General features: G+C 47.1%; 1 protein-coding gene across 3 annotated transcripts in view; it reads right to left on the minus strand.

The window, feature by feature from the left end:
- Positions 1–16,264, minus strand: part of LOC138569196 (cold-inducible RNA-binding protein-like) — a 158,326-nt gene that overhangs the window by 65,037 nt on the left and 77,025 nt on the right. For 2 of the 3 annotated variants that reach the window (XM_069646993.1, XM_069646966.1), the window contains exon 3: positions 2,108–2,355. The exons of the other annotated variant lie outside the window; for it this stretch is intronic. The gene's annotated coding sequence lies outside the window, so the exon portion shown is untranslated. The remainder of the gene's footprint in view (positions 1–2,107; positions 2,356–16,264) is intronic. 3 annotated transcript variants of the gene reach the window in all.

The raw sequence follows: 16,264 nt of genomic DNA on the forward strand, positions 1-16,264 counted from the left end.
CATGGCGTAAACTATGTTTACGCCATGGTGGTTGGCGGACTTACCGCCCCATTCCGACCTTGGCGGGGCGGTAAGTCCCCAATCCCCATTTACCCTTCCCCATTCCCATTTTTGCCCCATAGGGCATAATGGGAGTGGGGAAGGCGTTAATTACGCCACCGTAAATTACAGTGGCGTAATTAACTCCATGGTCCCTTAGCGCCATGGATTTTAACACCTGCTAAAAGCAGGTGTTAAAAGCGCCATGGCGCTAAGGGACCTCGTAATTGGCGGTAAGGGGTCGGCGCAGCTAACGCTGGCGTAAACCCCTTACCGCCAGGGTCGTAATGAGGCCCTATGTCAGGAAGAGTCTCCCCTGTGTCTATTTCAAAATGCGCTGCTGCCTTGCGTGTAAGGATCTTCTTCCAACCCCTCTCCCTCATGTTCTTCCTCTCCACCTAAACACTCCTCATCTTCCTGGAGGCATTGCTCCTCTTCAGTGAGGTCATATATGTCTGTAGAAGGGGGAAACAGCCTAGGAATCTTGACCCTAGGGACATCCTGGGGCCATTCTCTTGGTCTTTTGGGTGTGGGTGGGTTTTGGCTTCCCAAAAACCTTTCCATTTTCTCCATACAAGAATGGAGTCTTTCAAGGGTCTCATGGGGGACCCCTTAATAGTCTAGAGTCACCTTCAAAACGCTTAGAACGCTCCCACAACGTCGAAGAAAGGTTGTCGTCGCCCTCTGAAAAGCCCTCTGGTAGTTCAGAAGTGCCCTTAGATGAAGGGGGCAGTTCCTGGCTACTCTTGCGCTTTTTCGGCGTTTCCATAGCTTTTTGTGCGGTATTCGACGTTTGTTTCGTCGTCCGCTTACGTTTGTCTTCGGAAACAATTCTCGCCAGGCTCTCGACAACAAGTTTGTCAGTAGAGGGCTCTGGTGTCGACGTTGCCTGCGTTACGTGTTGTTCCTCGACGGCCGCTCTATGGAGCGTTACGTCGGATGATTTTGAGGTAGCGCCCGTGTTTGATGAAAGCCCAATCGCTGGTCGCGGCTGCGTTTGCGGGGGGGGCTTGAGACCCTTACGGTCTGAGGTAGACGCCTGAGTGCCCTGCGTCCCCTTCGGCGCTGATGGATCCTTCGTCTTTGACGAAGAAGAGCCGTGGGTTGTGTGCTTAGGCCTATGGGGTCTATGTGCGTCCTTGTCGCCGGGGTGTTCATCCCCATAAGCAGGGCGTGAGCCGAGCCCGTCGGGGCTGGGGACGGACGTCGAGGAGCGCGAGCGCTCCTTCTGGGGGTAAATGACTTCCGTAACGGACGTCGAGTTATCACCCTCTTCGTCACTTTCTGTAACAGCAGCGGCGGGTGAGGAAACTGACTTCGACATAGCGTAGTCTGCCCACCTCTTAACTTTCCGTTCTTTAAGAGTTCTTGGTTTCAAGAGCTTACAGGCCGCGCAGCTGTCCTCCTTATGATCGAGGGGCAAGCAACGATTACAGAGCTTGTGTTTGTCCTTCCAAGTGTATTTGCCCCTACAGCGTGGGCAAAACTTAAAAGGTGTCCTCTCCATAGCTGAGGCAATAATAACTGGTGATAACAACCCCAAGGGAAAGATAGGGGAGAAAGAAAGACATTCTCAAAGAGAAGATAAAAGTTCAAACCCCCACTCTCCCTACTGTATGTTGGCCGGCGAGGCCAGGCCACGTGTTCGGCAGCGCCGAAGGATCTCCTCCGTCTCTTCCCCTCCGTCGAAAACTTGCTCGGCGGAGAAACAGCTTCACAGCTAACGTCGAGGGGAGGGATCTTTAACAATATAATAAGTATAATTAAGGACCGAGGTCCATAGTAAGTATTTGCAATGTCTCTCTAGGAGCTCCGCGTAAGGCGACCAGAAGCTGGGCGGAAAAAAACAATCTGAGGGACATCGACGCGTGAGGGATTGTGGGTACAACGCACGTCACTATAGGGATAGTGTTACAGACACGCCTTGTCGATGTCCCCTTTTTCGACTACGAAAAACAAAATACAATACTCCGCAGTGACCACTGGATGTCGGACCTATGCACAGCATATGATTCTAAGCAGATTAACAAACATCAGAAATATAAATATATAAAATGCAGGTGCCAACCTTGAAGCTGTATTTCTGTGAGGTTCCAATACATCTGAACTTCAAAACTGCAATGTTCAGCCAGTGGCTCTGCATCACTGTTCTCATCTGAGGCTGTTCCTGGTATGAGAGTAGTGCCATCTTTATACAGTGACCTCCTTTCTGTGATTGAAATGTTCTTTTGTATCCCCTGACCTTGGAAATTGTCCCAATGGTAATTTATGATCGATTTGTGTCAACTGTCAAGCCTTATGTCACTGCAGATAGTTCTGTGATTAGAAAGATGGAAACAGAAGGTAACAGTTTGATCTTACAAAAAATAGCTTGAAGCAGCAGTAAGCAACATTATTCCTATTTCAATAATGATATCTTAAAACATACATGCACATAAACATACTTAGGAGTCCTTTTTAGTGCTTCAGGACATTTCCCACAAACCAAGAAAGCACTTCAGGAGAATGCATCATGGGCATGGCATGTCATGTTATCAAAACTTATCAGACTGAATCCATAGACACAGCTCTGCATAACAATGTTTTATTCCCTCATTAAGGCGATTTTACTATATGGAAGCAAGGGCTGAGGATCAACTCAGAAGCGAGAACTTGTCAAGTGGGACAAGACTCAAACAGAAAACATGCACCAACGTTCGGCAAACCAATACCTAAGGTCCACATTAACACACCCAACAGTGCATGAAGAGCAGAATTGGAGATGTAGCCCCTACTGCTAGACATTAAAAAAAGGTGTTGAAGTTCTGTACACTGCTCAATGAAAGCGAGGCTAGGTCATTCTAAAGAACACTGGCTAGTCCAGTGGTACTCCCAGATTGAGAGACGGAACAACATTCAATTTTATAGACTACTAAATAGAGGATACAAACTCAATGAGAATACCCGCTACCAAAGATAGCAAACTGAGACAAATAATTACCAGATCTAAGTTGAACAATAACATTTGAGATTGAAACAGGTAATCCTAGAAGCATGAGGAAAACAGTATCTGTAAACAGTGCAACATGAAACATAACCAAGAAGAAACACACTTTCTCTTTCATTGCACCAAACAAAAAGACACACGAGACCCTCTTTTGGAGCGCTTCAAAAGATCACAATCTTACCAAAACTAAAAGATGAACAGAACGTGCACATTCGCATGAGTTTAGATGGTAAGAAGGCAGCACAGACAAAACAGCACAATAATTAGCATCATGTCACAATATGACACCAAAAGACCCCAAAACCACACTGAGCAAAACCATAGGCTCTCATTTTAAAAGAGGTGGCTCATAAAAAGCAAGTGTAAAAAGCATTTGTGGCAGTGTTACACATGCATTTTACGAACGACCTCACATTCGTGGATTGAGCGTGGGCAAGGATCATAGTTTGTAAATAGTCACACCCATTTGTTCCACCATAGAACTACGATAGCATTTCCATCTGCATTAGATTAAAAAAAAATAATCATTCATTAATCAACAAAACAAGATGCAGTGTACCACAGATGTTATCGCAGTACTACCACGTGTTGCAATGTTAAGCATGAGCATACCAGAATATAATTCTTCCATATTATTAGAGCCAGGTCTATGAACCACTTGTTGTGAGAAGGGGCATCGCTTGACATCGAGTATTTCAGTAAACGGCGTTTGGCAATCAAACAAACAAGATTAAATAATTTACATATACATTCAGGGACTTTACCTATATTTTCAAGGAGGTTTTCTGCTGGAAGAGGGGTATTGGGAATGGATGTAAAACCAGATAAAGTGCTTGCTAATCTGTGCCAGAATTCCAAAATGTGGGGATAAGACCAAAGCATGTGTAGATAATTAATGTCCTGCGCGACACATCTAGGGCACCCATTACAGCAATTGGGGTCAAATTTGGCTAGCCTGGTTAGTGTAAAATACAATCTATTTAGGACTTTAAATTGGATCAGAAGATATTTGGAATTGGATGATACGCAATTAGTTAACAGACATTACTGTTTCCAGTATTTTTTTGAAATAGGGGCCCCAGGATCTTCCTCCCATCTACTGTGAGCTCTAACTTGTGTAATTGACATATCTAATTAACGTTATCACCTGAATTAGATTTTGGTGCAGGTGGAGATTCTGTGGATTCCTATAGAATACACCAGCTTTTTCCACTTGCTTGAAGCTAATGGATTCCATAGAAATAGAGGTAAATGTCTCCCACCATTCACAATGAGAGCATAGGCATATTTACGACTGTTTGCACTATGGATTGTAAACATTGACAGAAACCCAGGTTCGCCCAGATTGCAGATTTCAAAGCATTATTTGCACTTTGTAGAGCAAACAATCAATTTAGCACAGAGGGAACTGCATTGCTAATAACGGGAACCTCCGACATGAGGCTATCAGTCCTTAGTGCAACAGAGGGAAACAATAGAATCAAATCAGATACTAACCTACTGTATATAAACAATATTCACCAAAGGATTTGATAGAGATGATTCTTTTCAGCTTTGGCAATTCTCCTTTGTCTGATCCTGGACGCCTGCATCAAAATGCTATGGTATTTCTCCCCCTTACCCTGTCTGTCTACATATCACGTTGGCCTGGATTCACAGATAATGCCCCTCCAACCTCTTTCACTGACTGTATACTGAAGGGCTGAGTTCCTGTGCCTTTTCATGAAAAAAAATGTCAAAGAAAGGAGCAAAGTCTTCCCGCTGAAAAGTAATGAATTGTGGTCTGCCATTTCAGTGACCTCTTGGTGCTAGGTGGTTTAAGATATTGGTGAATGGGAAGCTAAGGGGAGGAGAGGGAGAGGCAAGATGCTGTACTGGAATATTAAAGAAAAACACAATAATGTGCGATAGAGGCCCATGCTTCAAAGGAAGTTTTGCTTAACTGGTATGATATGCTATTTATAACGTGCTTAACAGCCAGAGGTTTCTAAGTGCAGACCCGAGGATCGAACCTGTGTTGCTCCATGTCGTCTTGCCTCCCAGGCGAGCACGTTGTCCCTGAGCTATCCTCCCGAGACAACTATGAGGTTAACACAAATGACCCAAGGTAGTCAAAGGCAGCAGCGCTTATATACAGTAAAAAGAGGGCTGGTTAGTAATTAATTACATAGCAGTGCACATAGACCAGCGGTATTCAAACTGTGGGGCACAGCCCTGCAGGGGGCTGCGTCGCATCCCAGGGGGACCGGGAGAGGCTAGCATGAAATCTAAAAAAAAAAAAATATATATATATATGCATATATATATATATATTTATGTTTTTATATTGAAGAAAATGGCTTTGGCTGCTCACATGGTCGGGCAGAAGCATGAAACTGTCTCAGACACCAATGAAAAAGTGGCCTGCAGTTGTAAATGGATATTCATTCCTTTAGTCACAGACTGTTTGAATAGTACCCATGGGGATGCTTTGTGTTAAAATGTAAGTAAATTGTGATATTTAAAGAATATTTATTCATCAACAATGGTCAAAATTACTAACGGCTCAATGGTCAAAATCTAACTGCATTGTGAAGTAACTCATCAAAGCGGCCCACATTGGCCAAAAAGGTGGGCCATGTTAAATGGCCCGCACTAGCATTTTGCATTTTTGATACATGCATTGCCCTATTGGCCAGTCCGAGCCTGGCGGCTCATCCATAATGGCGAGGGGGCGCCCACCCAGTGGCCCCCTCACCCATTATGGGGGAGCTAAGGAGCCAGCCCAGTTAAACAATGAGCACTCCCTCAGCTGCTTTTTCCAGATGAGGGAATGCTCCTCGGCTGGTTGAACTGTCAAAGGGAAACACTATTTCCCTTTGACAATTCTGTTCAGTGCCCCAGCCGCACATGCTCACTGAGCCATGAAAGGCCGGGGCGTTTTGCTTCGCCAGCATTGCATAGCTCATTGGAAATGCTGACTGGGGCACTGCGTGTCTGTATGTGCGAGGGGGAGCTCCTGCGCCTCCTCGCACATACGGACAGAGCAGTCTGGAGCGGGGCATTTCAGCACCCACGCTCAGGCACCTGCAGAAGGTACGTTTATGTTCATTTTTTTAAATGTAAACATGTGTATGGATGCATGTATGCTTGTGTTATGAGTGAGTGTGGGGTGATGGATGCTTGAGTGAATGATAAAGTGATTGCTGTATAAGTGTGTGTGTGTGTGTTAGTTTGTTTTGGTCCGTTGAGCTGATTTTGGCAAGTGGTGGATAGAGGGGGAAGGAGGGGTGGACAACAAAGTAATTTCAAGAATGCCTAAATGGGTTTGGTGCACAATCCCCCTACCCACCTGCCAAAATCAGCTCTCTGTCCAGTAAAAAATGTCCTGCCTGCCCCCTGAGCCCCACTGCACCAATTGCAAACTGTTTGGCTATTTACCCATTTCTTTTTTTAAAGTATGCTCTACAATGCAACATTTTAACCCATTATTTTAAAAAATAATCACGGGGGAAAACCTCCCGATTCCCCCTTGATTGGTTCCGGCTCCCTCACTGACTCGGTCGCTTAGGCATTTTTGGGGGAAATTGTTATGCCCCGCCACTTCAAAAATTCACCAGCTGCCACAGGCCCTCATACTGTGTTGGGAACGGGATGGGCGGAGCCTAGGGACTGTGGTGGGAGAAGGATGGGCGGGAACCATGGCGTAGTGGTGGGAGCAGGGTAGGGAAAACCTATGGTATGTGATGGGGTAGGGAGAGCTCAGGGACTGGGTAGGAGTGGGATGAGGGAGCCCAGTGACCGTGATGGGAGCAGGTGGGGGAGCCCAGGGACTTTACTGGGAATAGGGTGTGGTGACAGCACGCAATAGTGGTGACAGCCCAGGAGGATAGCTCAGCTGCAACGTTTTCGCCTTGGAAGCAATACGACACGAAGCAACACAGGTTCGATCCCGGATCCGCGCTGGGAAACCTCTGGGTATTGAGCATGTTATAAATAACCTATCATACATACTGTCCATTGGGCATTTTTGGGGGGGTCCTGGCCTGCCCACATTTTGCTCCAGGGGTGCCCTGGCCAAAAAAGTTTGAAGACCACTGACATAGGGCCTCATCACGAGTCTGGTGGTAACCCTTAAATGCGACGGTAGTGCTATTACCGCCACATTTAAGGGTCCGCCAGATCATGGCTTTGATGGATTTCCCCCCAGCTCTGGGGGGAAATCCGCAGTAAATTTGCCGATTTTCGGCACAATTACTGCCGGCGGGAAATCCGCCGGCGGTAATAGCGCAAGTTTTCCCCATTGGGCCCAATGGGGAATGGGCAATAACCCTTCTGCCAAACCCGTGTTCCGGCGCTAATAGCGCCGGGGGGTTTGGCGGTAGGGCTATTAGCGCCGGCGTTACCACCCAACTCGTGATGAGGCCCATAGACAGAACCTTTCACCCAGGTGATCCGCCCGCACTGGTCCACCCCCAAGAACTGGATCCAAAAGTGATGGCCATTTCCTAGCCACCAGGATGACAGATCCCCGGGGACTAGTGGGCAAGACACCGTTAGGTTGCTCACAGAAGATGATAAACAGATACCTATCAGAGCTTGATTGCTAGCATTTCATAGACATTTTTGAATAGCTTGTTTACAAAATGCGACTCATTATCAGACTTAATTTGCAGATACCACACCTTGGAAATACGTCTCTCACCAGGAACTTGGCCGCACTTTTAGCATATGGGTGAATGCAAGAACAGGCTTCTACCCACTTGGAAAAGTGGCACACTACCAGGATTTGCTTAACCATGTGGTTAACACAAATGACTCAAGGTAGCCAAAGGCAGCAGTGCTTATATACAGAAAAAAGAGGGCTGGTTATCAATTCATTACAAAGGAGTGCACTAAAAGAACAATAGTAGGTACACTTTCCATTTACATGTCCTTGTCAGGAAGGACTGCCCTTGAATTAGTAACTAAACCAAGCACAGGTGAGCACATGAAAAACGAGACCTTATGTCACCCTTCCCCAAACCACAAACATTAACCTGATCCTCTACACAAAATGTATGCCAGCATTAGTACAGACACTAGACAAAATCAAAATAGGCACCCATTTAACTAAGATAGCCGGAAGAGACAAGATGGTTGTTAAGATACTTTGGGCCTCATTATGAGTGACCACATTTTGGTCGTTTGGTGTACATATCGAATGGTTTTAGGTTGAAAAGGTGCAGTGAGTACTAGCAGGCAGACTGCTGCATTGCATTGTGGGTAGCCAACGTGTAATATATACGGTGGAAAGAAAAAGAAAGAAGAATTGTGAGCTGGTTATTGAGTGCTGGGATAGGCCCAGCATGGGGGGTGGGGCTCTACATGCATAAATGATCCTGATTCGGATAGTAGCCTTAAGCCAGGAGAAAGTTCCTGTTGTCTATTGTGATGGGTAAGTGAGCGAGTACCAAACCACACCTGTGCCCACCATCTGATAATTTGGGAAGGCACCTGGTCCACTTTGTCTCCCACTAGATACCCCCAGAGCCAGGCATGGGACCTCTTGACATATATCCCATTCTTCTTTTTGGCACCCACAGGGCCTTGCCTGTGTGCATGGTTCAAATTAATCTCAAGTTTGGATTTAGTGTGGACAATGAAAAAAGTTGCAGCACTAGGAACCATCTCATGACTCTGAGGTTGGTGGCCTTTGTTCGAGACAACTAAGTGAGCGGGGCGTGGTTGGTGGGCAATATGAATGTCCGTCCTGTTAAATAGTATTTCAGAGCCTCTATGGCCTTCTGATGATTAGACACTCAAGTTCAATCGCGGTATAGACCTCCTTGTGACGAGTGAGGTTTCTAATGGTAAAAAGAATGGGTTGTTCTACCCAATTACAAAGCTAGGAGAGCCATGCTCCCAACCTCACAAGGGAGGCATCTGTTTTTAGGAATAATTTGTCATCTGCCGCCGCCAGGATTGGCGGTTTCTTCCGCGTTGTGGGTGGCAGCACAGGGGCAGAGTGTTTTAGTCCCCTTTCTATGGACATGGTGCGCAACTCCGTCTTTCAGAGGCGGTGCGTGCCGGGAGCTTAAAGACCTCCTCTCCCCGGCGGACACCCTGTTGCAACCCCAGTCGGATGTTTCCGCTTCCGGGTTTTTCACTCCTGAGGCTTGGCGCTCTGTTCCTGTTACTGCCCAGCCTCTCTTCCTAGTTCCCTGTCTTTGTCGCTCTTGCGAAGCTTTCCTTCCCTTGCTCCTGTCTTTCTTCCGATGCCTTCCGGTGGTTTTTCTTGTGCTTTCCCGGGTCTCGTTTCCTTCCCGGCCTGATCCGCCTCTCATTCCCTCTCCTCGGATTTCTCTGCTTTCTGTTCAGTCTGCTTGACACCGGTTTCCGGGTTTGTCATCTTTTCTTTCTCTCACCTGCCTGGTTCCAGTGTTCCGCTCGGAGCCGCGGCTCTACCACACCCTCGCCAGTTGTCCTCTGGGCGTTCCTGTCCGGCAGCTGTATTCCTCCTCATCGCTTCCTTCCAGGGATCCGTGCTTACACCTACCAGCACCATCGCCTTTCGATTTGGCCACGATCTCTTTTCTACGAAGAGTGAAGAGGAGATTCCACTTGATCCGAAGGTTTTTTTCTTCCCCATTGGGTTTTTCCCTTCCTCCGGCTTGATTCCGGAAAGGGAGCCACAGGACTGCTGTTCCCTAGCGGTCACTGTAGCTTCCTTCCGTGACAAGCACATCCACCCAAGAAAAGAGAAGGACTACTTAACCAGGCGGCATTTACAGACTACCGACAACGATTCCAGCAGCTCAGGTGAGGACGGTCCAAAAGGAGGGGGAGAAGAGGGAACCAAGCGACCAGAATTATCACATAATTGTTCATCAAAGTTTGGATTTATGAGGATAATAGGACAAGGAGCTGTGATTGGTTACTCGTGATTGTGTCACCAGTGTTTAATTTAGACTCATCAGAGTAGTCCAATACTTTCAAAGGCTAGGCTGCCATTTTGAATAGTGCTTTTCTTTTCTGGCACAAAGCCTGTTCACTTTAGAGTAGGCATTCTCCACTTTGGAGCGATTTGGAGAAGGTAGATAAAAGACTGTTTGTCCTGCTCCCCATTCCCTACAACCACACAAGTGGACATCGCTACAGAGAAGGGTCTGTGGTTTTAACTCTTGACGTCCTGGCCCTTTTCATGAGTATCCGTTTGAAGCCCACATCCAAGTGCAACTCTTGGTAGGATTCCAACCTCACCACCCTTAAACGCAAGTGCAGGGCGGCTGAGAGGAAGTGGAGGGCATCAAGCGCACCCTCTGACAAACTGGCCTGCCACCTGCTCCAAAGTCAGTACAGACTCTCTGTCCTCTCTAAGAAGAGAGACTACATCCAATCCTGCATCTCTGCGGCCTCAAGCAACTCAGACAAACTTTTCAAAATCTGCAAGGAGCTAGCCAACCCTGTTGCAGTCTCTACCTCTCCTATTCCCTCACAGACCCTCTGCACAGCTCTGGTTTCTCATTTCACCAATAAAATTCAGGACATCTTGTCCACTCGCTCTTCCCCTACCTCCTCCTCTGCCAACCTTGGCCCCTCTTCGGCCATCTCTCCTCCGTTCCCCTCTTCAGCCCAGACAATGTTTCTAGACAAGTCTGATCTATGAAAGTCTCATTAAAGCAGGTTCTCCCCTGCTCATCCAAAACCATCAAGGACCACATTGACACCCTTGCTATAGTCTTGGCCGATTTCTGCAATCACTCTTTTGCCACTGGAACCTTCCCTTCCCCCCCTTAAGCACTCACTTATGCACCCCCTTCCAAGGAAGCCCTCTGCCGATCCTTCCTCCCCGCAAACAATTGCTCGATCTCCATCACTCCTCTCCTGGACAAACTCCTGGAAAAGCTGGCCATCTCCCAGCACATTCTGCACACTGAATCTGTTGGGGGTCTCCACGACCACCAGTCTGGCTTCAGAGCAGCCAGAAGCACTGAAACTGCTCTCCTGAACACCCGTGAAGACTTACTCTCTAATCTTGACTTTAACCTTCCTTCTGTCCTCATTCTCTTCAATCTATACTCTGCTTTAGACATGGTCAACCACGCCATCCTGCTCAATCACCTCCGCGACAACCTGGATATCTCTGGTCAGGCCCTGGCCTGGTTGACCTCCTTTCTCAATGACTGACCCTCCCAGGTCCAACTCGGGACTTTCCTCTCTTCTATCTCTCTTTCTACTTGTGGTGTTCCCCAGGGGTCTAACCTTTTTCCCTGGCTTTTCAACCACTACCTGGCACCTCTTGCCCACTGCATCTCTACATTCTGCTCTAACTTTCAGTGTTATGCGGATAGCACCTAGCTCTCCCCTCAGCCCCCTCAGCTCCTTCTCTCATACCAGATTGTCTGGCCGCAATTCAGTAGTGGTGTGCCGCCAATGATCTCTGCCTTAATGCCAGTAAGACTGAGATCCTCGTCATCGGGACACCTGCTCCCTCCTTTCTTCTCTCTCTCTGGCCGACCACACTAGGCTCTCTTTCTGCTCCTTCCTGTGTGGCTAATAATCTTGGTGTCATCTTCGACTTCGCCCTCTCTTTATCTCCTCACATCTCTGACATCTCTAAGAAATCACACTATCAGCTGCACCTTCTCATAGGTATTCTGCCTTTTCTCACTTTCCCCCAGAGGCTCAATGTCTCCAGAGCCCTGGTCCTCTCTAGGCTGGACTATTGCAACAACCTCTTTCTAAATCTGCCTGTCTCTACTCTTCGACCTTTACAACTTATCTAGAACAGGACAGCAATACTTGTCCTTGGCCTCAAGCCTAGAGATCGTATCTCTCCAGCTCTGAAATCTCTCCACTGGCTCCCCGTGGCTGCAAGTTTCCTGTTCAAGACCCTTTGCATCGTTCAAAAGGCTTTCATGGGCCTGGGACCACACTACCTCCAACTTTCTGTTCCTAAACCTCTTCCTTCTTGAGCCCTCCAACCATCCACATCCAACTCTCTGAGGGTCAGACACTTGTCTAAGCAGAGAGTGGTGGGGCAAGAGTGGGGGGGATCTCTTTCCGCAGCTGGGGCCTCTCTCTGGAACAACCTCCCTGCCTCTCTCAAGCTTAAGCAGAACCACCTCCAGTTCTGGAAGCAACTCAAGACCTTCCTTTTCGCTTCCGCTTTCCCTCTTCCTCTCCCTTGCTGATGTCCCTGACTGCTCCGCACACTGATCACCTGGCCCCCCACTGAAACTCGGGCCCAGTATCCTGCATTTCCGGTTAGCCTTGCACTGCCTCTAGGTGCCCTCAGCACTTAAGGATCTGTATCTGCAACCCTACAGTCCCCTGTCTCTCTGAACTTATGAGCCACCCTCTGACTGCACTTATTGAGTTACCTGCACTCCATCCCCCACCCCTGGGGCACATCTCCCCCTCGCTTCTCTCCGCACTTGCGCGATCTGAATGACACAAGGCCTAGTAAGGTTTTTGTTTTGTCCTCCCTCTGTCCCCCTCTCCTTGTCTTGTCGCGCCTAGAAAAACTTGCGTACAGTTCCGTTATAAATGACTTATTATATTATTTCAAGTTGTTCACTTTGCTAGCAGATCATGGATTGCAAGAGCAAGCTGGTTCAGCTGTGTTTGTGCTTCCATGAAGTGAATGCGTGTCACTCTCATCCATGGACCTCTGGGGTGTCCTCACTGAAAAGTATGTATTGGTTTGGGAGTTGCACAGACTTGCAGTGCAGTCCACATAGGAGCATTCATAGTGTTACTGAGTTCGACACACACTAGTTCTGTGGATTGAGTGGCAATGTGCAGTCTTATTCATGTGCCGGAGTGGTTTCTTGGTAACTATATGCAAGTAAAATGGGGAAAACTCTACATAGTTCCTTTGGCCTGCAGTACATTGCTCTCCGGAAGGGTTGGTGTCTCTTAGGCAAAGTTTGTATGCAGTACTGTTTGGGACCACTACACACAACTAGGACTACAGGTGTAAGCAAACCAACCTTTGGTATAAGTCTGTACTACACAGGTTTGACAGTGGATCTGAGCAGCCAGGCTTATCTCAAGAGGGGAATGTGAGCAGTAATGGTGATGCACATAGGTCTACAATCACAAGTGTTCAAATAAACTCTTATACTCAAGGTTTCTTTGAGAAATACTTATTAATTTATTTATGTCAGTTATAAAACATGCATAAGCAGGAGGCAATATAATCACACACAAATATACTTCAATAATATTTCAGAATACTTTTCAAGAGGAGTAAAAGGCAAAGGACATGAACATGAAAGGTTACAATTATTCTTAGACAGTGAAAATACTTTGAGTTTACTAAAAGAGTCAATTCAATTCAATAGGCTAGGCGAAAGTCAATGGGCTAAAGTCTTGGATAGGATAAAGCGGTTCTGGTAAGTAAACGGTAAAGTCTCTGCACAAATTCTTGGAAGTAGTTTGTAAAAGGAAGAATCATATGTTGGGTCACAAGCTGATTAGGCCCACGAGTTGCAAGAATTTCAGGCACTTTCACTGCGACAGGTAAGTACTCTCAGTCTTATTTCACAGTACCTTGCAATGAAGAAAGAGATGCAGCTGATGACTTCTATTCCTGGCAGATCCTGCAGATCTCGCTGTTCCGGTGTATCAGTCGTGGGGACAAGAGGGAGGACATCGGGTGGGGGACTCCTGCACTGCACTGGGACTGGCCAAAAAGCTAGCATATGGCAAACTTCAATTTTGGTGGCTGCGAGTAAAGCACACACACTGGTGTCCCTCTCCCTGGTTCTACCGTTTCCTGTAGCAACTCTTAGGAAATTCAACCAGCTCAGAGATAGGTGTCCAGGTGGCTTACTTGTGAGTTGATTGGTCCCACCAACTCAAAGGGAGAAGTCGTCCTTGCAGGGGCTTCGCTGTCGATGTGAACTTGGCGATTCGGACCTGCAGCAGGGCTTCACCGGGCAAACCAACGGTCCAGGAGTTGCAGCAGCCATCCTCTTCAAGCTCTAATTCTGTTCCTTCGTTCCAGTGGTCGACTCTGCTTTGCAAGCCAAGAGACTCGCCTTTTACTGAGTTCTCTCCCATTCATTCCAGCCTAGCTGTCACTCACCCAGCAGGGTGGCTGTCCTTGCCGGACAGTCAGCCAGCCAATCACCACAGAGTGCATTTGGGTCTCCTAGGAGACTAAGCACAGGGAGTTTCGGGCACCTCCCTCACTTCCTGCCCACCCCAGACACTCCGGCGCCAGAGGCGGGTTTCACTCCTGAAGCCCGCCAAAGGCGAATGAACAAAGAGACCAAACCTGATTTGGTGCGCAGAGAAAAACTCTAGAAGGACGTTTCCAGAAAGAAAGGGCGCAAAAAAAGACCAGGACCTGTTTTAACAAAGGGGGCTCAGACACCATCTTGAAAAACATGGCTCCCACGATTTAACGTTACCGGAGTACGACTAGTTCGCGGTCAGGAAAAATCATGGTAGTTCGTTATAAAACCACTGCCACCAGCCATTCTGAGAGGAAAGGGTAGCATTTGACTGCTACATGAGTATATAGACAGTAGACACAGGTAAGTAATCCCTCCAGCACTCTATTGTAAGATAGGGTGTGCTTGGTCTAGGAATTTAAAAGACTAGTAAAGTCAATTTTACTTTACTTGCTCTGGGAAACAGTAGTTTATCCCAGAGAAGATAGTAAAACCTTGGGAAAGCCTGAAAGGCTTCCCTGTGTCACTGCACTGAGGGTGCTCTGTGACACAATTGCAAAAAGATGATGCCTATGGAGTTGGTTAGATTCATAACCAAAAGAAACAAAAACAGAAAACAATTAGAATTAAAAGTACAAAGTCCCAAAGTTCAGCAAAAGAGCTGGGGGCCTCTAAGGTACAGAGGAATTAGCACATTTTTGAGAATTCTCCCTAACAGTGTCAGCCTCTATACAAGCCCCTAACATGTGACTCGTCACTCCTTGTCGACAGGTAAAAGGTGAGATAACCAATGGCGTTTGTCCCCCAGGGTAGGAAAAGAATCCCTTAAAGAAACAATGTCATATCCCCTGCCATAAGTGGGTGCAAAGTGGGGTGATGACCAAGAGATCCTCTCCATACCACCCTATGCCCATCATCCGGTAGTCTGGGGATGCACCCAGTCCCCTCAGTCACCTGGCTGGATGTCCCCAGAACCGGTTAGAGGACTTTGTCACAGTACTTAAAACACACACTTTTGTTTGGGCAAGGCTTTACATTTTTCTAGCGCCACTGAGTTTTGCTGTTGGGTGTTGGACTTTTTTTTCAGCCTCACGTTCTAAGCCATCAAATTGTTACCTTACCCTTTAATCCACTGCTTAGTTTCATTGTGGGATTTGTGCCCCTTATTGGTAACCAGGAACGTAGTCAGCGTTGAGGAGATTTTTTTGGGAGCGGCCCCAGGCCTTTGATGATATGAGAAAGGAAGCCTGAATTATCTGTTAGCGTTACCTTGCTTTGCATTGCCCACTTTTCCAAAGTAACACAACAATTCTGGGCTGAGGCCGCCAACAGCACATCACTGCTCTTTTGCACTTCTCCAGCTCATCACACTAACTGCCCCCAACCCCTCCCTTTTTTTCAGAGCCGCCAGCAAGCCAGGGGACCACTCCGGTGGTGGTAGTGCGCGGTACAAATATCCTTTAACATTAACATGTTTCATGTGCCAAGTTTTAAAAGATTTCAGGGCCCAAATCCCCAAATGGTAGCACTTTTATTATTGTATTCACTTACTGATCTGAAACGCCCCAGGTGGTATACACTTGCGGTTACTTTGCCCCACTTCTATCCCATCAAAGTGCCGAGCCAAAATCTGTTCCCAAGTGGCATCCAGGGAATAGTGGAGTTAGACAAACATCAAAAAAATCACAGTGAGCCAATCAAAGACCAGACGTATTGGGTGCAAAGATTATGATGCAAGCATCAGGGACACGTTGTACTTTGGCACAACTTTCAGTGTAGATGTCAAAAGGATGTAACCATAAGCAACACAAAGTGGTGCAAATATCGCAATGAGTACCAGAGTGGCACAGCCAGAAATAAAACACAGTGAGGCTCATTTGGAATTCCAGCACCGTACATTGCCGTCAAATTACAGTCATGAGCAGAATGATCTCCAGTGTTTGCAAATAGCATAATGAGAGTATCAGAGCTGCACAACAGTGCCCATATCATTTCGGTGTAGCAAGAAGCAAGCATCACATACAGCATGGTTCCGTTTCCCAGGGGCCAGGAGAGGTGCCATCACTGGGCTTACTTATGCAAGACGATGAAA

Source organism: Ambystoma mexicanum, chromosome 1p (genome assembly GCF_040938575.1).
Source record: "Ambystoma mexicanum isolate Mex_15411 chromosome 1p, UKY_AmexF1_1, whole genome shotgun sequence".
NCBI classification, from domain to species: domain Eukaryota; kingdom Metazoa; phylum Chordata; class Amphibia; order Caudata; family Ambystomatidae; genus Ambystoma; species Ambystoma mexicanum.